The 25,192-nt window shown below is 41.5% G+C and overlaps 1 protein-coding gene across 7 annotated transcripts in view; it reads right to left on the minus strand.

Moving 5' to 3' along the window:
- Positions 1 to 25,192, minus strand: part of PPFIBP1 (PPFIA binding protein 1) — a 136,766-nt gene that overhangs the window by 78,911 nt on the left and 32,663 nt on the right. For 6 of the 7 annotated variants that reach the window (XM_054696333.1, XM_054696340.1, XM_054696339.1 and 3 more), the window contains exon 2: positions 1,194 to 1,290. The exons of the other annotated variant lie outside the window; for it this stretch is intronic. The gene's annotated coding sequence lies outside the window, so the exon portion shown is untranslated. The remainder of the gene's footprint in view (positions 1 to 1,193; positions 1,291 to 25,192) is intronic. 7 annotated transcript variants of the gene reach the window in all.

The following is a 25,192-nucleotide window of genomic DNA, read 5'->3' on the forward strand; positions in this document are numbered from 1 at the left end:
CTTTAAAACTAGTTAAAACAAAGCAAAAACATTACAAATCAGGAAATTGGTTATTACTCTGGGCGGCATTACGGGAGGAGGGCTCTGGGGCCCTGGCAACACAGGTGTATCCACTTGAGACAATCAGTCCATCCAGCCACCCACTTACCTGTGTGCCCTTTCCTCCATGTATAGAAACTTCCATGAAAAGCTGGCCAACAGACACCCTCAAGGCAGGCTGGCCTGCTATCCTTAGTTTGCCAAAGGGTGGTTGTTTCCCGTGGAGGTCAGATAGCCCCAATCCATGAAGGATGTCCATGGAAGAGCTGGGCTGGACATTAATGCTCTGAACTCCCACCAAAGTACAGACACTTGACAAAAATGGGAAATTGGTTTTCTAACTTCCTTCCTTGTTGTGAGTGCCGCCAAGGTTTACAAGGATAGGATCACATTCCCAGAAGGTTCTGGTCTCCTACCCACTGCTGTTCCAGGAAGAACAGGCAAGTGGTAAAGTCAGACAGTACCTCCTAGCTGCTGCAGCTCACTCACTGGCTGCGTGGTCACCTGCACGCTCCTCCCCACTCTGAAACTCCTTATCCAAACACCAAAATGCTATCCTCTCCTTTGCCAGGTGGCATGAGGACAATGTCACGATGGTGCCTGACACATGGCAAGCAGTCAGGGAAAGTATTGGTTGAATGACCATGGAGTGAAATGGATTAGTCAAGCACATGTCACTCAGTAGATTAAAGCTCAATGAACAGTTGAAATGTATAATCACTGAGCAAGAGAAACTGGGAGGAATAAGCTTCTATGAAAACCCTTCATTTTTCTATGTCTGGGGGGTCCAGAATGGGTGGACAAGCAATTCCCACTGGCTTAGGTGGGCACTGAATTGGTCTGTGGGATAAAGAGCAATAAAGGTTTTGAGAAGCGGGTGGTGCTTTTGATGTTTTACCAGGTCTTTGTTTTCCCTCATGGTGTCCCTCCAAAAAGATCTTCTCCTTGAATGCCATAACATGTGTCAATTCTAGCCACTTTAATTAGTCATATAGTTTGAATAAAAAAATATATATCTTTGAAGAGGGGAAAAGATCATGAATTCTCACGAGACTTAATGAGGAGGAAACATTCACACTGAGTATACAGAAAGATAACTGAAGGCTGTAAAGATGTCAGAAATGAATACTGCCAAGGAGTGTGAATTTACTTACATTTTTAAAGAAACAAGTTTAATACTGATTTTTTTTCTTCAGCTCTTCAAATTTTGCAGGTACTTGTTGGCAAACTGGTCCATAAAGTTCTTTTATACTGAAAAGAAACAAATATTTAAAAAACTATATTAAAACTAATGTCAAATTATAGTGCGCCAAGGAAAAATAAAAGCCATAGCTGGGAAATTATTGTCTAAGCAAGGAGCACCAAACCAGGTAACACATGTGTAATTAAAAACAAGAAAATATATTAAGAACCAAAAGATTTAACTTGCTCAATAACGTCTTTCCATTTATCCTTCATCAATCCCTTCCTTGCCCTTTCCTCTTCCTTCCTTCTCCCAAACCAGCACTCCCATCTCCCCCTCTCTCTTCCTTACCTCCAGTTACTGGACAATCTCAAATATTTTGTAAAGCCTGAGTTTTAGCAGAAAACCACCATCACCAGTTTTACAGCACAAATACCTAGGTCACACGAGATACTCTGTGAGTGATTGCTAAATACAGGAGTGAACCATAATTTTATAATATTTAGTTGTTAAGTTTAAAAAAATAAGTAAATTTATCATTTTAATCCACAAGAACAGTATGAAGACATGTAGCAACATATACAGGCTTCCCTCGTTAAGCAAAAGTAGGGTGTTCCCATGAAATGTTTCATCAGCCAAAACAGCAATTACCATTAATTTATATGGAAAAAAATTAAAGCATTTCTAGAACTCAAAAATAACTTTCTAGATCATATCAAATACCACACCGGGTATGCAGACTAGTACAGCCTGTACGGAAAACACGATGGCGGTTCCTCAAAACTTTAAAAATAGATCTCCCATATGACCTGGTCTTTACCCAAAGACTGCAAAAACACTAACTGGGTGCCATAACTGCACGTGTATGTTCACTGCAGCACTAGTTATAATAAATAGCCAAACCATGGAAACAACCTAGGCACCCAGCAACAGAAAAGTGGATTAGGAAGATGTGGTACATATAACTACACAATGGAATACTCCTTAGCTATTAAAAAAAAAAAAAGATGAAATGTGGTCATTTGCAACAACATAGAAGGAACTAGAGGGGATGATACAAAGTGAAGTATGTCAGAAGGAGGACAAATACTAGAAGATGTCACTTGTGAGCAATATAGAGAAACAGAAATAAGACACAGACAAAACTAAAGCAAAACAAACCCTAGAAATCTGCCTGGAGAATTAAGGCTGTAAGTCAGGGAGGGGCTAGAGCAAAGGAGGGAGGGGGCCCAATAGCGGCTGGAGGACTGTGGGGTCTTAGGTGGTGAGGGAAGTCTGGTAACAAACATCTGAGGAGGTGAGAAGCTTCATGGCTGAAACATACCTGCTGTAAACCTGTTACCTCAATAAACATAATTTAATTTCTTAAAAATGCCACATAGAGCCTGAGCATCGCTGCTGCAGAGCCCACCCCACAGGCTGTGCCTCGTTGGCTCTGTGGTCAAAGGGGACACACTTCTGGGCCTCCCTGGTGGCACAAGGGGTTAAGTCTCAGCACTATGAAGGTATCAGCACGAGTTCAATACCTGGCCAGGAAGGTGACCCACATGGCACAGCAGACCTCTCCTGTCTCTCCTGCTGCTCCCCTTAGCAGTATATTTCAGTCAATCCGCCTGTTCTGCTCCCCACTCCATCTCTGGTGAATCCTCTAACCCTCCCGCACCTCTGGCCTGCACCGCAGTACTTATATGCATAAATAAATAAATCTTAAAAAAAAATAAAAACAAAGGGGACACGCTTCAAAGTGCCTTCCTTCATGTGCACACAGACACTCTGGAGTTGTCAATAAATGTGAAGCGGCATAAGGCACGTTCTCACCAAATAAGGGTACCCTGTTATTCAGATCTGCATTTCTGATTGATTTCCTTATCTCTTTTATTTTATTTTATTTTTCTTTTTGTGGGACCCTCGCCGGTAGCTGGGGAACGAACCTGGTGCTGCAGAGGCTGCGGACAGCCTTGCAGCCCAACGCTCAACCGCTGGGCCACCAGGGGAGGCCCTCCTTATCTCTTTTAAATAATGCACACTTAAGAAAAAATTCCCATTAGTATACCCATGGCATGTGGAGCTGTCCTATTACAGCAGTGAAATATATTACAGCGGTGGGCCTCCCTGGTGGCGCAGTGGTTGAGTGCTGGGCTGCGAAGCTGCCAGCAGCCTCTGCAGCGCGGGTTCGATCCCCGGCCGCTGGCGAGGGTCCCACGTGCTGCGCAGACCTCTCCTGCCACACCCACTGCTCCCCTCAGCAGTGTATTTCGTCAGTCTGCCTGTTCTGCTCCCCGCTCTGGCTCTGGTGAATTCTCTCACCCTCCCATGCTTCTGACTGTACCCAGTGCTTGTATAAATAAATAAATAAATCTTAAAAAATATACCACAGCGGTGAAGGAATATTTAGGGACAGTACAAGTCCCTTTTGAGGTGCCCACTCTTCAAATGCCTGATAACCACCTTGACCCAAATACAAATGAGAAAGTCAGGGGTCTCTAAGTCATATCTGTCACCTGTCAAGGATTTCTCAAGTGCAAACTCATCAGAGCTAGGCCTGGACACACTGTACAAACAAGTGCGGTTGCTTCTTTCTCTGTCTGCCCTTTTGAGGAGGCAGTGGTCCCAGGGTGTGGTCGTGTAGGGGAGTAAAAGGATAAACTCCAAAGTGGCAACAACAGAATGAATATCCTTCCTGAGACACTTTCATTTTTAAAAGAAAGTTTCAGAAGAGGTAGGTGCTTATCATGGAAATAAAATACGTTACAGCTGTGCCCCCCTCATCCAGAGCAGGGGTTGGAGGTCATGTTTCAAGACCCCAGTGGTTGAATGAAGCCACAGGTAATACTGAACCCTCCAGAGACTGTTTTTTCCTATACAGACATACCTACAATGAAGTTTAATTTGTAAATCAGGTATACACATTAACAACAAGAACAAAATACAACTGTAACAATACAATCTAATAAAAATTATGTAAATGTACTCTCTCTCAAAATACCTTATTGCCCTGCATTGTACTTTGTATTGTATCATAAAAATGTTCTCAGACTATGGTCACTGAAACATGGACTGCAGTACAGACAATGGTATTTGGGGCATGAATGGCAGATGGAAGTTCTCTGGAAGGAATTTCTCCACTCAGGTAGCATCTAGCTGTTCAGCTTTCCCTAAAGCTGGATCCACAAGTGTACACCATTCCTGGCAAATCTTAAGCACTTAATGATGCAACATAGGCAAGTCCGACTCTAAGACTAGGTAGGACATACCCCTAAAGTAAAGCTGTATTATCAACATTTTTCAAAGTGGTGTCTGGGACCCTGCTTCGCTCCGTAAGTGCGCCTAAGAATAAAGACAGCAGTGAAGGGATGTGTGGCAGCAGGCAGAGCCACCACCTTCAGCTGTTTACACGTTGGTTCAAGTTGTAGTTGGAGAAGTGGTTCCTGGAGCTGCTTGTAAAAGGGTTGAAACTGAGTGCTGACTACATTCAAAGCTAGAACAGAAAATCCCATACAATGGTAGCTAACAACATAGCTGATCTAGAAGTGTGATGTCACACAAATCCCATCAAAAACTCAGACAGGGCTTCATGGGGAAACACGAGTTCCAGCCAGCCTGGACCCCAGGACACCGGTCAGCCAGGGTCAAGAAGACAGGAGCCAGGTCTTTTTTTCCCCTCTGTAAACTAAAGTCAGCAATTTAAAAGGCACCCCTGTCCCTGGTTCCACTAAAGGAGACAAGCTGAAGAGCCCAGACACAGCTAGACTGGCTGGCCTTGCAAAGAACTGAAGAAACTGCATCAACAACAAAGTGATGGAAGCAAATCCCTAACTTCAAAGAAAGAGCTCATTGCGGCACTGCCTGGACTCCTAGTCCCCAGCAGGGAAGGCTCCAGATAGACAGGGTGAGTTTTAACAGAGCTCCTGCTTTCCTCAATGCACAGACAACATCAAAGAGCTACAGCAAACAGACTCTCTCTGTAAAAATCCTTGAAAATGTGAAATGTTTTTCTTGCAAACTGTATAAAATCCTTAGGATTTTGGTGAGGCTCAGGATTCAGATCACTTCCCCAGGAGTCTCTGGAGACTGTACCCGTCTTGATTCTTTAATAAACTCACTCACTTTCCCTTGGCTTAATTACAGTGAAGACAACACATCCCACCCAGCACCTTCATCTCCTGCCCAGGACAAACAGCACAAGGTAGGCAGGAGGAGCAAACCAACCTAGGCAGAACCTGTGGAGGATCCAGAGGTGGGGACACTAAGCTCTGACATGGGGCAGAGAGCAGGACACAGTGGATTTCTTTCCCAGACTCTGCCCCCATCCCTTCAGCAACCTTTCCCTTGCCCCTTGCTAGAATTACATGCTCAAGCTTCAGCTACTTTGCATAGGTCACAGCCTCTGGGATAAGAACAAAGAAAAAATCAGTGGAATGCAAAAATCTTTGAACACAAAAGAAGGAACAAACACCTATTTTCTGTTCAAAACATCTAAAATAAAAATCAACTCTTTAAAAACAATATTATAAGAAAGGGTTGCCTGCAAGGGACTATGGTGATGGTACATGGGTGAACTGGTGGTGGGAATTTCATGGGGACTATAATTGAGATGAGAAAGCATACACTGTTAGAAAAAAAAAATGAAGAATGATGTAAAAAATATATTAAAATAATTATTTAAAAAAGAAAGAAAGAAAGTGTTGCCTGAACTTGCTGAGAAGCAATAGATGTTAACTAAGAGGCACTGAGTATATTCAATCCCTCCCTCAAACACAGAGCTCTGATTATTTGGCCCAACTGAGCCTGAATACATAAAAACATTTATTAACATGAACCATTGGATTTTTGAGGTTCCATCGCGAGCCTTGTTGAAGTCGGTCAAAGATGTCCTTTGTTATTTGGTTTGATCGAATGCGAGAGACTTTAGTCATTTCCTCAGAAACAGACGTAAACTCTACCAACTAACCAACAGTCAGCCTCACAAAAAGGCTTGCTGGCAAGTTTAATCTAAAAACAAGAACACATTATTTAACTGAAAAAATCAGTCATTAGAAAGCCCAAACCCGTGCAAACAACATTCTTAGCAGAAAAACCCTTACTTTAAGGATAAACATAATTCCAAGTAACTTTATTTGACTCACAAATCTTCCTACAGAGGTGACAAAACACAAAAACCATTCTGTACTTGTGCCCTGAATAAAATAAGCCCTTAACATCCTGCACAAATCTCAGGTTTCAAATTCCAAGAAAACCCTTCACACCATTAAATAAGTGACTGCTATATCTCCCTTTAAGAGGGAAAACATGGTTATTGCTATTGCATATTTTCTTCAGGCCTCTTGACATTCTAAACCACAACGAACATAACAGAGCAACACATCAGATATAATCATGAGGAAGTGAGATCCCTGCTTGACATAGTACATGCTTTAAAATTAAACTGGGCTCCAAAGTCTCCACCGAGGTAAGAAATAAGTGTCCAAAGCAGGAGTTGGCAGCAGGCTGTACATAGGCTTTCACCTGTTTTTCTGTAAATAAAGTTTTATTGGAACAGAGCCATGACCTTCATTTATATGTTGTACTTTTCCAAGACACAGTGGCAACTGAACATAAGGTTCACCCAGTGTAAAATACCTACATATTATCTGATACCTAGTATTTGCTGACCTCTTCTCTAGGAAACAGTTACCTCAGAGGTAACACTTAAAATAAGAAACACTAACTCTGGTTTAGTCACTAGTTGGATAACTACTTAAGTCACTCATCCTTAAACTGTTTTAATTTTCTCATTCACGATATAATAACTGATATCGAGTACTTAAGTACCAGGCACTATTCAAAGGGTTTCACTTTTAATACATGAACAATGAATTCATACATTTAATCCTGATGACCCTATGACTGAAGTCAATGATTATCTGCTTCTTACAGTTGAGGAAATTGGTGGGAGGGTGGAGGGGGTTGAATAACTTATCCAAGGTGACACTGCTGCTAAGTGGATGAAATCAGAGTCAGGACTTAGGAAATCTGGATCCAGAGCTGGTAATATTATTAGCCTCTAAGTTATACCGACAATTTTAATTTTATTAAAGTTATAGATAATAAAAAGAAATTTCAAAATGTTAGAAATGTAGGTAAAGTATACCTCTGCAGAGTTTAGGATAAGATACCTAAAATAAGAATATATATGGACTACAACAGAGTTCCAATTGCGAGATGGAGCTAACCTTGGGGAACTGGGATTATAACCACCTTCCCCTTTTCCTTACTTTGTTCTACAAGTAATAAAAAAATCAATCTGACTAACCAGTGGTCTTTCCCATGGCAATTCAGAGCCTTCAGGATAAAGACTGACCACACTTGTTCCCATCTAGCTTTAGCCCTTTTCTAGTTCCCATCTAGAAAAAGGCTGAGCAAGCCTCAACAGAGTGCATGGCAGGAAGAGCTGGATCCAGGGACCACTGACTCATCCCCACCACTGCCTCAAGTTCTCCAGGATGTCTGGAGGAAATGAGTCACCTCAATGTGACCCAGGGCTCTTTTGTACTGAAAGGTAGGATTATGAAATCCAGAAAAAATAGGGGGGAAATGTACTGCTAAATCACTGATCACCACCTTCATACTGAGACAGTCTCAACCACCTTTCAATCAGGATATTACTGATAACCAGACTAAGGTTTCTAGGTTAAGAGGGAGGGGAGAGAGAGAAGGGTCAGAGGGGAATTTAAGAAGGTGGTGAGAAATAAATTCAATGAGTGAATGAATGAATGAGGTTAAAGGAGTTTATTTAAAAAATCAGACAAGTCTTCAATTGATTTTCTGTTTCTGTTGATTAAGTTCAGATCCTCAAATCTGATATTTAAAAACATCATCTTATCCTTTCTCTCCTTTTCCAATCTTTCCTCCTTCTCTTTTTGGTCTTTCAAGTTCCCAGGACAACCTGTTTTCTATCAGCATCAGGTCTACTCCTGCATCTGAAGCTAAACTCTCTACTCCCTGACCTTCTCTTCCACTATTAACAGCATACCCAGCGCACAGGACCAATCTCTGGGCTAAATATTGTGGGGTGTCATTTTTATTTCTTTTGAGGATTACATTCTTGCAATCTAGGGAGGAAACAGGGACATACAAGACTAAACACAGCTGTATGTTAACAGTTCAAAGTGCTAGAGGAACGAGGGATCTAAACAGACCTGAGAGAGAAAGAGAGAGAGAGAGAGAGAGAGAGAGAGAGAGAGAGAGAGAGAGAGAGAGAGAGAGAGAGAGAGAGAGACCATCCCTGGGTTTGAGAGTGAAGGAAGGGGAAACCTGGAAGAGTTGGTTGAGTTGACAAATTTGTAGGGGTAACCATACAGGATAAAGGTTGTCATCACAAACTTCAGAGCCTGACAGACTGGGGTCCAAAGATCTGGCTACTCTTAATTGGAAATAGGATTTGTAGGAGTAATAATTAAATAAACCAGACAGATGAGTAACCCTTTGGGTAGCCAGTCTTCACGTCCTGCTCAAATAACAAGGTTTTTCATACTTTGTCCCTATGGCCTCTTTCCCTTCTCTCATTGCCAACAGCATTTCCTACTTCCACCCATTCATTCATTCAAGCATATAATCACATATTGGTTTTCACTGTTTAAATATTCCAAAAGTAGGCTTTGCCTTCTTAGTAAGACTTTGTTATCAAAGAATGATTCTTTCAAACAGACCACAGTTGGCACTTTATATTTGAAGTTCCAGGTCTCTGACAAAGGTGCTACTTTAGCTGGAAATATATTTAAATTACAAGTTTGGGCTGTTTGGCTACTTACCTGGGGCTGAGACACCCATACACATCTGTATTCCAATAGGCTTGCTGCCTACTCAATAATCATACGAACATATCTAAAACTTACACCTTTGTTCAATGGTCAGGAAAAAAGCTAATAGCTAGAGCTAATGGTAGAAATAAAGATCAAGCTAAGTAGTGTAATTGATGGCTCTTAGCTAAAAACTAAAAAATAAATAGGCCTTAAAGAGCTAAACAAATTACATGTTATAGTATATTTGCAAATCTGATGATAGACAAAAGGTTGGAGTTTATTCCTTATGATTTGTGTGTGCTCTGATAGTACCAAGCACCTGGCTATACGTACTGAGTGAATAATCCACTCATCTCTCAAGTCCAAAGGTCTCAGTGCATCCATTTTTCATACCCAAATCAAATGCAATATAGTCAGATTGACATCGATGAGGCCCACATGTTTTTAAATTAACATGTGCTTCACAATTATATTTATAGTATTTAGAAACAACTTGACTTTATTTTTCTTAAGTTTTCATACATAGTTTTCTTTGCCAGTAGTGGCAAGTTATTTTTCATTTCTCACAGAAAACTTCTAATTCAAAGATCTATTCGGCAATTTTGTGAATTCAGAAGTTGTCATTTGTTGAAAGGTTTAACAGAATTGATAAAAATGATTGGCATCTGCCATTAAGTTTTACATAAAAATCAATATATGCACAGCGAGGTGGAGGGGGCAGTATGTTGGGGATTAGGAGGAGACCTGAGAGATGAAAAAGGCTCAGCTTCTGAATACACCAAGTTTTGTTTGTGGCAAATATTTTAAACATTTTTTATGAGAAATATCATCAACTAATGTGAAAATGTTACTGAACAAGCTATTAACACTTTATATGAAAAGCATATGAACCATACTATAAAATCTATCTGACAACATATCCTAACAGAGGATTTCAATAAATTTTGGGGCAAGAACTTTAGTGCAGACACTCCCATGACTGGCACTCTTCCTGAAGCCTAGGGGCGGTCTCTTAGAAATCATGGATTACTGGTGATATTCAGGGACCTCCTCTGAAAAAAAAATATCCTGTAAGTGTTCTGAAATATGTCCTGTCCCTATTGAAAATGTAGAAGAAACTGCAGCACCCCAAAATTTAGGTCCTTAGGCCTGTATCATTAACTGACGTGAAGTTGCGAAATTCACCCAAAAGTATGAAATTGAATCAGCCCGTGGGCATTCAGAAAGAGCACTGTCAACTAAAGGGGGATTTACCTATTGAGTGACATAGTTTTGTTTTTTTTAACTGATAGACTTTAGTTTTTTCCCATTTTTTAATTATTATTTTTTTGATTTTATATATTTTTTTACAACATTTTTCATTTTTATACAATGTATGCATTTTCATCTTGGTTATAGTCCCCATACAATTCCCACCCCTCCACCCTTGTTTTGAGGTAAGATTAGGCAATAATCCCCATCAGGGATTGCCACCATGACTGTATGAATACAAAGCTATAACTTCAGACCCCTGGAATCAAACCCTTTATTATGCAAGTTCAACGCCCCCCCAACCACTTGGACAAGGTGTTTTCACTGATAGACTCCTATGTGGTGCATGTTTTTAGAAAGAAATGATTGATGGCTCCCTAACTTAGCACTTCCTACGAGTGAAGCTGCTGACTTGTAAAGAACCGAGTATGCACAGGGGCTTACAGCAGGGCATTCTAAACACAGTGTCATCTCGCAATACAGAAGAGAACACACAACACTGAGGGCTTTCTGCCTAACGTAGATCCTCCCTGGCCACTTCCTGTTAAATTCTGTCCACCAACCTAAGTCCTGGAGTTTGAGAGGCTTATTTAAACTGACACAGAATCTATTCATTTAAGAAACAGCACTTAAAGTACCGATTTGTCTTTCTGCTACCAGATGCAGAAAAACACAACGACCAGTAAAATTTCTCAATCTGAAAATCACTGCAGTCCTAAAACAGGATACAGGCTGAAACATTTTATGCTGTGCTACCCACACACCCTTACCGCTGTTAGGAGGCAGAAACACCAACGACAAGAGGGCACTCAGCTGTCCCACCAAAGACTTCATCCCAGTAAAAGGCAACCCCTCTACCTTCACACCACACCATCCCAGGCTTTGCTACTCGCCTTTCTCATCCTTTCTACTGGATCAAGAAAGTGAATTCTATCTCTTTCTTTCCCTTTTTTTCTCATATTCAAAGCAGCCGCATTGAGAGATGCAAATTGATAACTAGCAACAGTGATCAACAGCCTTTGACTCAGGTTTCCACATTAATGGAGATAAATTAAACTAATGAGCAAATATTTATGTATATAATTTTCACATTTATAAAGAAAAATGAAGACAATCTAACTTTATTATGAGAAAAAATGGACACACTCTTAACAGCTACGCAAGATGCATGCATTTGACAGAATATTAAGCAGACCCCACTGCTTCATGACACACAGGACATCCATGACACAGTCATCGATTTTTCTAAATATACATAATCTAAAAGGTCATGTACGGCTTTCAGCACTTTCTTCTTTCTCTTCATCACTGAACCCATGGACATCTATTATTGGTGGGGAGGGATAGGGAGATGGAGGGAAAAGTAGACACGTTTTCTCAAAACCTCTCCCAATCCTAGAGACTGTGATAGATCTGCCCCGCCCTCCCCTGATAGGCTAACAAATTCCAATACGTGTTGTTCTCTCTGTGGTAGAATCTCAGGTGAAAGAGAATTTATTGTCCTTTTTGTTTATCTGTACTTTATAATCTCACAATGAAGATTATGTGTATTATTTCTTTTTTATGTATTATTTCTGTCTGCCAAAAAGAGCATGATGACTAAGAATATAGAATTCGAAACAGATTAGCCTGAGCTTTAATATCCCAAGTCCATAACTTGTTAGCCATATGATCTGAATCAATTCACCTAACCTGTCTAAACTTTGACATTCCTCATCCAACAAATGGGCAAGTAATATTATACAGAAGTTAGTTGAAGCCCATGTTGGTTAAAGGAAATAATTCTATGTACTGTATAAAATACAAATTTTAAGTACTTAAACTTCTAATATAACAAGTCTAAACCCCAGTCTCATTCAAGAAGAAAAAGAGATATAATAAAGACAAAGGGAAATTTTCATTTGCAATGGTAACCAAAGCATGAAGCAGTCCTTAGTTTGCATTTTTACATACAGCTAAACAAACAAAAACCTTGAAACAGTTTCAACATAGTGAAATTGCACTGAAATTACAACGTAGTGATCATGGCACTGAATTTAATATGAAACCTTTAAGAAAGCACCACACTCCAATGCATTTATCTCAGGAAATGGTTTGCCTAAAGGAAAAATAAGTCTGCACAAAGGTGTCCAGCACAGAACCCAATGTAACATATGCAGGGAAGTGCCAGCATGTGGGCTGGGAGCCTGGTGGTGAACATTCATGAATCTTGGCATCTTCAACCACCATGCCATTACTAGATGAGAATATCTGCCCTACCGACTGACATTTTAAATGATGAACTAATAAAAAAATAACAAACGTGCTTTCTGAAAACATGAAAAAATAATTTTTGAGGGCATGCTTGACACACCTGCCCAACCAGCAGTAACTCACCATTCACTACCCCTGAGACCCTGGCCGACCTTCAACTTCATGATGTCAAAAGGGGCTCCAGCTTTTTGAGGCAAATATGAATGGTCAGTACCTTGTCTCAAGAGGAAATGAAAGCCAGATGAAAAGCAAATTTTATTTGCCCTTAATTTTCCAATGCCCTTAAAATTTTTTTTTAATCTGGAACTTCTACAAAATGATAAATATAGGGACATAAACTTTATCTTGGGTTTGACTCAGAGTCCTGAACACATCTACATCTACTTAGACTGAATAATCAAGTCAGGATTAAACCTCATTGAGGCTAAACCACCCTCTCAGACTTAAAATACAGAGAGAGCAAATTGAATTTACCAACTCGTTTGTGTCTAAAAATTTTTATTTTGGAAAATTTCAAAGACAAACAAAACTAAGCAGACTGATCCATTGCACGCCAGGTACCTATCCCCAGCTCACCCATCACCACCCACAGCCAGCCTATTCAGTTTGCACTCTCCCTTACCCCCATACCCCTGTTATACTGAACAAGTCCCCCAAATCACAACATTTCTTCTATGAAAATCTCTGCATCTCATACTATCATACCCCCTAAAATGAGTAATAATGTTTGTCAGGAAGAGAATTTACTTCAATGCCATCACATTTCCCATCAAAGATCCCATTTCCAAATGACTTATGAAGGTCTTATTTCTAAAAACCATGAATTTGATTGTTTGAATTAGGGTCTCATAGGACCATCATTGTCAGAGGTTAAAAGGTGTGCTAAGCATTTTTAATCTATAGGTTTCCCTTTCCTCTTTCCTCTTTCTCCTTGCCAGTTATTCATGGCAGAAAATAAGCTATTTGTCCTGTAACAGAGCCCACAGTCTGACTGCACTGCCAGGGATATGTTAACATGTTCCAGCTTTCCAGCTCCCCCTTAAAATCAGGTTGCTTAATGTTCTCTTGCCCTTTGTTGATTGGGAGGGAGCGAGGGAGGTAGATAGGTAGAAGTTGGGTGTGCAGGAGGGAGGGAGGGAGGGAGAGAAGGATGATTGGTTTAGATTCTCATGGTACACTGGAAGAAACCAGACTTTCTATGCTGCTGATATTAATTAATATTGGGGAAAAACTGAGGGAAAATTTTCAAGGACGCTACAAAGTTATCTTTGAAGCAAATCCAGAAGTTTATCAAGTAATACTGAGATCACAGGAACAGGGATAGGAAGCCAAGATTCCAGATCCATCCAACCCTTCCCTTTCCCACTCCCCCTCACAAAATAACGAGGTTGCTCTGGGTGGGCTCCAGAGCAATCAATCTCAGCTTTACCACTCTCCTGCCATGTGACCTTCAGGGAGCTTACCTAACTTCTTGGACCCTTCCCTATAAAATGGGGAGAATATTCTGTGTGAGAATTCAGTGATATGGGACAGAAAAAGTTCTCAAATAAAAGTTATTATTATTTGCCTTGTTAAATTATTATTGTCCCTAATTAAAAGTGAAAATCTTCTCAAAACTGAACCTCTTTTCTTCCTCTCTGAGAATCTACACTAAGTGGGTTTTACCCTCAGAGTTTTTATCTCATTTGAGTTTCTCCCACTTTCTGTCTGTAAGCTTTTCTGAGTAAAAACTACCCGCCTAAGTAGTAATATTGCTTCCATATTTTCAAACAGTGGTGGAATCAGCTGTCCTGGAACAGTCATTGAACTAATCTTCTTGGGTGCTCAGGGAGCATTTTAATGAGAGGCAGAGATGTGTCTCCTCTGACCAACAGCCTACCATGTGTCAAGCATAGCCTTTACCACTAGAAGCCTTGTGAATTCTAACTGCTGGGCTTGGGGGGAGGGAAACCCAACGCTCTCATGGTTTAATAATTGATGATCTGAAAGTTCCCTTTTAAAATATGTATTTAGTTCCAAATAGTGGGCTGCGTCCTATGGGAAGTGGAAAGTCAACACTGAGGCATAGTCTCTGCCTTAGTGCCATTAGAAGAGTGCCAAAGAAAGCTTACTGCCATTAGAAGAGATACTAAAGAGCTCTAATACAACATAAGTATCACATGAGAGGGACAAATAAAATACTAGGAAAAATTAAGGGTAGTTATAGGGGGCTGTTTAAGAAGCACATTTATGGGTAAGATGCTACATTGAACAGTAGATAGAATTTCAACAGCCAGAGGAAGGTCTGGAAGGAGCAGGAAGAGAATTTCAGTGGGGGCTGAGGTGTGGGGAGGGCTCAGGAACGGCAATAGTTGTGACTGAGTGGAGTGTCAGCTGTGCGAAGGGACAGGAGGTTAGAAAGATTCAATGCGGCTAGATTCTAAAAACCCTTGTGCGGTGGGAAAGAAGTCGGGGTAGATTTGTTAAGTAATTGACAGGCTTTCTCAGCCAACAGATGGCACCGTCAGAGGTGTGTTTTACGAAAATGGGTTGGGATGCAATGAGGTGGGGAGATAAGGAGATCACTTAGACCCTAATTAAGAAGTCAGGGACTTCCAAGTCAAGTCAAAAAGAAAGGAACATACCAATACCAGCTATATTTAGCATGGAAAAAATATGACTGGGTGACAAATGATAAAGGAGGTGGAAGAAAACTCAAAGACAGCTCCAAGGTCTTCAACCCAAATATCTGGAAAAAACAGAGGGGCCATTAGTGAAAATATAAATCAGTTCAAAGAGCTGGGGCTGGGAGAGTGGTGAGATGCTGAATCCCATGTGAACATGTGGAATTTGATGCACCAGCAGAACACACAGAGCAAGTCACCAAGGCCAAGAGGAAAAAATATGAGAAAAATAACAGGGTTTATGATGTAGCAAGGTGAGGCAGGAAAAACAGATGGAAATGTGGTATTCAGAGAGGAAGATTCAGGTTAGTACAGGTCATGGAATCTGGAGAATGAGAACTGCAGAGGAGCTGATGCACTGAGTGAAGCACTGAGTAAAGCAGCAAAGGCCATGAATGCAGACCCTGTTTAATGCACAATACAGAGGAATAAAGAAGATGAGGGAAACAGTGATACAGGCAAGAGCAACGAAGAGTGAATCATTTTTACAAAGTGTTCTGAACCAGATAAAAGGAGGTGAGGGGGAATGACTGACACCTAAAAGAGGAAAAAAGTAACCCTGAAACTACAGAAATGGCAGCAAGTAAAAATACAGAAATAGGTTCAAATGAAAACAGACCATGAAATTTGAGAACCAAGAGGTTTAACTATCAGATCTGCTCTACCTTCAATTTCAAAAACTGAGATTTTAACCTTAGATAACTGATTTTTTAAATTTTAATTATTATTATTTTTGCATTAAAGAACTGGGGTACAGGCCAGAGGTGTGGAGGCTGAGAGGATTCACCAGAGACAGAGTGGGGACCAGAACAGGTAGATGTACTGAAATACATTGCTGAGGGGTGCAGCAGGTGAGACAGGAGAGGTCTGCTGTGCCATGTGGGTTAGTTCCCTGGCCAGGGATTGAACTCAGGCTATAGTGGTGATAGCGCTGATTCCTAGGCCACCAGGGAGGTCTGAGATAACTTTTTTGAGAAAAAAACAGAAGATGGAATACACTGGACCCAAGTCTCCACAGGACAGCAGCTGCTGCCACTCCCAGCACCCACATGGCCAGAACCTGGAAGCCACTGCTATCCCTGATCATCCCCTCATTCATTCCAATAATTTCAATGGTCCATCTAGGTAATGGAGTTTGCACCCCTGCATAAATCTTTCCAATAAAAGATGATGTCACCTTTGAGAGTACATGGGGCCTACAGACTGAGACCTGGAAATGATGAACAAACATCATGATGGTCATAGAAGGAAAGATAATAGAAGTCAACAATCATTGAAAAATCAAAGAACTGTGTTCAACCAGTCCAAGAGAGAGAATAGAGCGTTATCACGGAGCCTGGCAGTGCCCTACAGGCTGGGAACAGAGGTCACAGGGCATCAGGACATAAGACAGGAGGCCACAGGGCTCCAGGAGCTAGTGAGGATCTCAGCAAGGACAGAGCTGCCCTGGAGTAGAGCCCAAGGAAGATCAGAGCAGGAGGAGGGAGGGCATTCGGAGAGACTTGGAAAACAACTACAAACGTTTTTCCGGTATTTTTCTGGCAAAAAATTGAAAGCGTCATCTTTATAAAAAATGTTAGGGGACAGACACACGTAAAGGCTACATGGAAGAAGTTCACTTTGGAAGGAAAGTGAAAGTAGTTACAACTAGGCCAAAAGGAAAAGTTAATCCTGCAAAAATTCACCTTGTATTTAGCTTCATCTCCCAGCTATTCAACTTACAGAAATCAGCTAAAGTGACTTTCTTTTACAGAGAGAGAGAGAGAGACAGACAGAGACAGAGAGAGAGAAGAGAAGAGAGAGAAGAGAGAAGAGAGAGAGAGAGAGAGAGAAGAGAGAGAGAGAGAGAGAGAGAGAGAGAGAGAGAGAGAGAAGAGAGAGAGAGAGAGAGAGAGAAAGAGAGAGAGAGAGAGAGAGAGAGAGAGAGAGAACAAGACCAGATTTGGTAAGTCACAGTACAGAGAATTAAATGTTTGTGAAATGAGCAGTGGGGATGCTAAAGACTATTTTTAAACTACACATTTTACTTCCTTTGAAAGATTCTTAAAAAACTATTTTTTAGATAATAAGTACACTCATTCTTTGTTCTACTATGCAGAGGGCTATAAACATTATCTCAAGTTTTAAAGAAGAAAGATCAAAAGTTCAGTCAGTCCTCAATGTCTCACACACAGCAAATACACAACAGAGGGAAGGAATCCAGTCCTCATAACCCTCATCCAGAAGGGCCTGAGCCTTTGGGGGGTCTGCATGCTCCCCAAGTCTCTCTATGAATAGAGAAACACACACAAACCACAGCAAGGGACAACTTAGATGCGGAGAATAATTCCCCATGGTCACATCGCCCCCCCGCTGCCTGGTGGCTCTTCAGGGCCAGCAGCAAGGGGTGGTAATGTCACAATGGGTGAGGGATGGAAGTTCAGGCCTTATCGCCAATGCCTGGGTGTACTGATAAATTTTAAGCAGAATGTTTTTAATTAAACTGTACTAAGGGGACTCCCTGGTGGCGCAAGGGGTTAAGTCTCAGCACTATCAAGTTAGCACCAGCCACTGCTGCATGAGTTTAATCCCCAGCCAGGGAGCGACCCACAGGCCATAGCAGACATCTCCTGGTCGCCCGCTGCTCCTCTCAGCAGTATACTACAGTCAATTCACCTGTTCTGGTCCCCACTCTGTCTCTGGTGAATCCTCTCACCCCCTACACCTCTGGCCTATACCCCAGTTCTTATATGCATAAATAAAAATAAATCTTAAAAAATAAACTGTGCTAAAATGAAGTTAATATACCCTTTGTAATAATCAAAGAAATGTAAAACAAAAATGAGGCCCTTTATTTCATACATTGGAATGGCCTTTAAAACAGTATTTGTAAAAGCGTGGGGAGAGAGCAAGGCAGCAGTGCTGTTGCTCCATGTGCTCTGAATAGGTAATGAAGGCCCCGGGCAAACTATTTTTTTTTTTTTAGCATAGAAGAACTAGGGTGTAGGTCAGAGGTGCAGCAGTGGTGCGTGTATGCGGGAGTGACAGGATTCACCAGACATAGAGTGGGGAACAGAACAGGCAGATCGACTGAAATACACTGCTGAGGGGAATAGTAGGCAAGACAGGAGAGGTCTGCTGTGCCATGTGGATCAGCAACCTGTCTGGGATTGAACTCAGGTGATAACGCTGAGAGCGCTGAGACTTAAAGGGGCATACTTTCAAAGGGACAAAAGGAGCTGTTGTCTCCTTCCCCATCAATTCCAGGAACACCCAGTTCCTCTCCTTGACATCAAATATTCAAGAGTTTCGGGCCTCCCGGGTGGCGCAGTGGTTGAGCGCTGGGCTGCGAAGCTGCCCGCAGCCTCTGCAGCGCCAATTCAATCCCTGGCCACCGGGCAAGGGTCCCACGTGGCATGCAGACCTCTCCTGCCGCCCGCTGCTCCCCTCAGCAGTGTATCGTCAGTCTGCCTGTTCTGTTCCCCGCTCTGGCTCTGGTGAATTCTCTCACCCTCCCGAGCTTCTGACTGTACCCAGTGCTTGTATAAATAAATAAATCCTAAAAAAAAAAAAAATCGTTTCCTGGATGTACCCTCAGAGAATCTACTAAATCACAGAAGGGCTGTAAATCCATAAGCTTCATTGAAGGACAGTTTAGCAGCATCAGATAACATTTTAAATACCCAGGGCTTGTTGCCTAGCAACTGCCCTTGTGAGCTGCTCACTGCAACATTTTAGAGATAATGAATCATTGGGAAACATCTAAATGTATATAAATTCACTCTATCCAACCAATGGGACCACCTTGTCGCTATAAAACACCACAGAGCTATAGATACTGAATGATGTTTCAGGGCACTAGGGAAGAAATAAAATGAAGCTGCTAAACAAAAGAACAACAGGAACTGTGCTTTTTGTAGACTCACAAAAATTTCTAGAAATACATATATGTGCGTATGAACATTGTATATGTCTGGGAAAAGTTAAACAACTTTTTTTTTAAGATTTATTTATGCAGACAACAACTGGGGTGTAGGCCAGAGGTGTGAGAGGATTCACCACAGACAGACTGGCGAGCAGAACAGGCAGACTGACTGAAATACACTGTTGAGGGGAGCAGTAGGCAAGGCAGGAGAGGTCTGCTGTGCTATGTGGGTAGCTCCCTGGCTGGGGATCAAACTCATGCTGCAGTGGCTGCGGACAGCTTCATAAGTTGTGTCTTAACCCCCTGCACCACCAGGGCAGCCCCAAGTCTACATCCTTTATTTTAGCCAAAAGCCAAAGCTATCTTCCCACAAAGGTAGATATCAACCGCAGAAGCTAAAAGGTAATCCAAGGAACTTTCAGCACAAGTGTTGTGGGGAAGTGTATGAAAAAGTTGCAGAAAATGCAAGTTAGACTATGAGAAGACACAGTGCGGATCAAGGGAACTTTCCCAGTCTTTCATCTAGAGGCATGTTCACTCACAAGCATTACTGTGAAGATGGAGAAATGTTTTTAAGGGTAGCCATGCCTGAAAACCATTCCAACACTGCTCTTATTTCTCAATCTCTGTGCTAGTTTCTTACCATGGCCACAGCATACGACCACACAGTGAACACTCTCAGACACCTTCTAATGACCACCTCACTTTTAGTGGCCCAGCTGGATCTCTGGCATGGATTTAACAGGCAGAAAATCTCATGGTGACAGGGCCATGTTCTTTCTGGAGGCTCTGAGAAGAAGTGCATTCAGATTGTTGGTAGACTTGATTTCTCCTCACTGTTGGACTGAGGTCCACATTTCCTGTGGGCAGTGGTCTGGGGACTGTTCTCAGGTTGCAGAGACAACTTGCATTCCTTGGCTTGTGGCTCCTCTCAAAGTCAGCCCCAACCAGTAGCATCTAGGTAGAGTTTATCAGGCTGACTCTCCCAGACTTCCCCTCCGCCACCCTATCTCTCAGCCTACAAATATTAAAGGCTGATGTAAATCACCCACCTGGATAAATAAGACATCCCACTGTATCTTCAAGGTCAGCTGATTACTGATCTTCACTCCATCTTTAAAGCTCTTCACCAAAACACCTAGATTAGTACCTGATTAAATCATTTGAAGACATAACTGCATGAGCTTGGAGGGGCTGGGGCATCTTTAGAATTATACCTACCATGTTCATTTATATTCTGAGGTGGAAAAAATGCTGACTCAAGGATTATAGTCTGTCTAGATTTTTCAGGGTATGCTAATGAGCTAGTACTGCTCATTATATAAATCAAACCTGCATATAACTCTGCTAAATAATCATCATCACCACAATTATGATCAACAAAAGTAAGTTAAATCCTTTGGTGAGAACACAAGACCTGGAGCTGGGAGAATCAGAATTATACCCAGTTTTAGCAATCTAACACTCCTGAAAGCATGGCATAATCATGAATTCAAAAGAAGACTAGGAATAGTGATGTTGTCACTAATGTAGAGGGGGAGAAAATCCAACAGGATTTAGCAATGAACTGCTTTTGTAATTTGAAGGAAATTAAGGGAAAAAAATCAGAGCCAACTACCATTTGAAGGACAAGCTGAGGTTAACAAAATCATATGAATCCAAAGACATCTCAGCAGTTTCTACTAGGAAAATAAGGAAGACAATTTACATTATGCGAAAAATCTGAATAATTTTGACAATTACAAGATAGCTATATAATGCAACACCAGTCTAATGCTTAGCAGGCTACAAAACACAGGGTGTAGAAGTGTACATGTGTGTGTGCCCATGCGTACATTGTCACTCATTTCTCTTCAACAAATATTTATGGAGCAGCTCCTTTGTGCAGATACAAATATTGTCCAGTTGCTGGGGATATAGCAATAAACAAAACAAAGTCCTTGCCTAGAAACAGCAAATAAACAAACAAGTGAAAATATAAGAGACAGTGATAATACCATGGAGAGAAAAAAGCAGAGTAAGCAGGAAGCTCTGAGAGGTTGTTCTTTTGTTTGTTTTACACACACACACACACACACACACACACACGAGTTGGTCAGTAAAGATCACACCAGTATGGTCATGTAAGAACCAGTCCTGATGGAAATGAGTGAGCCATGTCATTTTCTGAGGATAATGATCCCAGGTAGAGAAAATAGCAAGTGCAAGTATCCTGGGGCAGGAGTGTGCCTGGAGAACCAGAATAACAGAAAGGAGGCAACAGTGGGCTGGAGCAAAGAAAACAAGGTGGGGGGAACATGGGGCAGAAAAGGCAGGGAGAATAGGAGACATTAGAGAATTGGGGGACAGAGGATGATGCAGGACTTCAGTGTCTTTTTTTTTTTTAAAGATTTATTTATTTATGCATACAAGAGCTGGGATACAGGCCAGAGGTGTGGTGGGTGAGAGGATTCACCAGAGACAGAGTGGGAAACAGAACAGATGGACTGACTGAAATACACTGCTGAGGGGAGAAGCGGGCGACTCAGGAGAGGTCTGCTGTGCCAGGTGGGTTGCTCCCTGGCCAGCCGGGGATCGAACTCATGCTGCAGAGGCCGCAGATAGCTTCATAGGTTGTGTCTTAACCCCTTGCGCCACCAGGGAGGCCCTTCAGAGTCATTTTAAAGACTGGCTGGGATTTCCTTCTGATAGAGAATAGAAGCTATCTGAGGGTTTTTCCTACAAGAAAAAATGGCAGAGTTCACCCATAAGGAATTGGAATTTCAAACACCAAATCTATCAATAATTACTTCTTCGTGATGATAGTGATTGCTTATGAACTTTGTTTTGCCAGTTCTATCAATACCTGTCATCAAAAAGAAAAGTTTGGTGCACAGGATATCAGGCTCATTTTCAAGGGCACAAAGGTGGGTCTAGGGGACAGGAGGATGGGGTTCACAGGCTCTGCATCAGGAGCCCTGGATTTGGTGGCTGATTCTGTGCCACCACAGTTCCCCAGTCCATGTGAACCTCAGGACAGTTAGCTTAAGATGGAGGAAAGAAGAACTGCCTCTTCTCTTCGGCCTCTTTTGATAGAAGCAAAGCCCTCACACAGCACTAAGCGGATAGAAGTACCCTGTAAGGCAGCTATTGTGAGGGTAATGTCCAAGCTTGATGGGCTGGTAGGGTGTGGTGGGTACCAGACACACATCTCGAGTGAACTGGACTTCTTTCCCTTCCTGTACCCTCCGCTCCAATTTCTCTCAAAGATAATACCAGTCCAATCCAATTTAATGACCCAAACCCAAACAGACAGAACCCTGAGCTTCTGCAGCAAAGGACTCCATATCCAAGTCACCCAAACAGGGGCTTATGTTACATTTAACTCATTCTGGAGTTTGCACTTAATTAATTCAAGAGTTTTGTGAACCCATCTCTCCTCGGGGAAATCTGTGTTCCTTTGTTACTCTCAAGTTTTTCAGTCAAGATGAGAGCTGGCCAATAATTTGAAGGAGTTTCAGCTGTTCAACTTCTTAACAATTATAAATAACGCTGTCAAATTTTTCTGAATAATGCCAACAACTGGGATGTTTTTAAGACCAGTACATTTCTTATTGACAGCATGTAAATGGTTTTTGTAGCATTTTTATCATATGCTAGATTCCTTCTATTCATTATTACTTTTCTGAGTTGTCTCACATGCAAGTACATGTTTTTATTTTTTTTTATTTATTTATGCATACAACAACTGGGGTGTAGGCCAGAGGTACAGGGAGTGAGAGGATTCACCAGAGACAAAGTGGGGAGCAGAACAGGCGGATCTACTGAAACACACTGCTGACAGGAGCAGTGGGCAAGACAGGAGAGGTCTGCTGTTTAATATGTGGGTTAGCTCCCTGGCCAGGGATCAAACTCATGCCACAGTGGCTGGTGATAGCCTAATAGTCCTGAGACTTTAACCCTTGCGCCACCAAGGAGGCCCCAAGTACATGTTTTTAGTATTCTCTGTCTTCTGAGTTGTTCCTGTAACTTTGTTATTAAAATATGTTAAGCGATTAAAAAAAGAAATAATAATCAAACAAAAAGGAGGATTATTGAATGCTGTTTGAGATAAAATTTAAAAAGCATTAAAAAATTTTACCCAATGACAAACCTCTGGGTGAAAATTTCAAAAACATTCAAATGTATAAAGTTTTCCATGTGTTATGTTTACCTGTCAAGACAAAGTCTTTCAACAAATAAATATTACATAGATTTACCTTTAAGGAAAACCTCCACCACTTGCATTTGACAGTTAACCTTAAATGACAATTACAGTGTTTTGTTTTCTGAGGGAGAGGAATAAACAACTTTATTATCTCCTGGTCTATGTGTCCTCTCGTGAGAATGTCAACTTGGCCCACTTACATTCCTTTTTCATGTAGAGAAATAGCAGGGTTTGTTCCATATTGGTGTTCTGTGTGTGCATAGAAATTTTACCATTTAATTTTCATGTCTGGAAGCAGAGGAACTTATAATTACACCATGAGATATAACAATAATTAGGTTTTCAAATACCATAGGTACCCTATGATCCACTTCTGAAATAACAGAGAGTTCTGGTACTGTGTTATTGGGTTGCTTCCCCTGCCCCTAAACATCTACATTCTTAACATTAGGAAGCATCAGAAAATCTAATGGTGAAAATGTTTTTTAAATAAACTAATATAAATTGTTATTAGTATCTAGCACTGAGATTTTTATACACACTTGTTGATGCTCAAGAATCATTATTATGAATCTTTGTGTTACATCTATCAAAAAGTTGATGGCGGGCCTCCCCGGTGGCGCAGCGGTTGAGCGCTCGGTTGCGAAGCTGCCCGCGGCCTCTGCGGCGCCGGTTCGATCCCCGGCTGCTCCCCGGCCACCAGAGGAGGGTCCCGCATGGCGCGCAGACCTCTCCTGCCGCCCGCTGCTCCCCTCAGCAGTGTACTTCGGTCCTTCTGCCTGCTCTGCTCCCCACTCTGGCTCTGGTGAATTCTCTCACCCTCCCGCGCTTCTGACTGTACCCAGTGCATGTATAAACAAAACAAACAAACAAACAAATAAATAAATAAAAACATGCCTCTATAAAAAAAAAAAAAAAAAGTTGATGGCAAGTTTAGGGTACTAAGTTTAACCTTATTACCTCCAGTGATGTTAACAAGACTTTGTGATAACAAATTTCCTGATTGAAACCATACTGTGGTGTTCCATATGTTCCTCTTATGATTCTGTTTTGCACAAGAGAAACATATACACAATGTATAATTGTTGGAGGACACCCCACATAGTGAGCAGAAGGGCCTTGACCCGAGTCCCTAAGGCATGTGAAAACACATGCGTCTCGGAGGAAAACCTCTGGGTGACAGGACTTGGTGTTGAGAACCTGGAAGTGACCTGCGTACATCTCCACAGTTTGAGAATAACAAAAATAATGAGCGAACTTCCCAGGCTCTGGCTAGGGGGTGATAAGATTATGTGCGTGAGAACTAACCACCTGGTACCCTACTGTCTGAAGTAAATAGATAATAGTAAGAAAATAGACTAATCACTCATACATGTTATCACTATGTGGTATGCTTTGATATTACACCTGCTGCAAATAAAATAGCATATAATGAGCACTAAGACAATAAAAGATTTACTGCATGCTAAACATGACAGTGCCCCATGTCTGATTTCCCTCACCGTCGTGTCCCAGGTCTCGGACTCACTAGAAGTCCACATATAATGTATATGTCTTACTCAAATCTACCAAGCATGTTTGTGTTGGGGAGTGTGGGGAGTGTGGAGGTGGGGAGAGCAAAATATCTAGCAGTTGAAACTCTTTCCCAAACCCCTCCCCTGCAAAAGGTAAGCTATTGTTGACCTATATAGGATATTGCATCTGTGATATACAATATATAATATCCTATATAATTACACATATCCTAATGCTCTGCATTGTTCCCATTCCGGGAAAGAGATAACATGAAAATAAGCACTTTGAACCACGAGTTATTGGTTGTATGATCTAATTACAGAAAATAACCCTGTTCATTTAAAATCATAATTACAAATCATGTTGCAAAGACACAAAAGGTCTTTAGGGGGAAGCAGGTATGAGAAACAGAATATA

This window comes from Talpa occidentalis, unplaced genomic scaffold (assembly GCF_014898055.3).
Source record: "Talpa occidentalis isolate TD23 unplaced genomic scaffold, MPIMG_talOcc4v2.1 talOcc4.16, whole genome shotgun sequence".
Taxonomy (NCBI): Eukaryota; Metazoa; Chordata; class Mammalia; order Eulipotyphla; family Talpidae; genus Talpa; species Talpa occidentalis.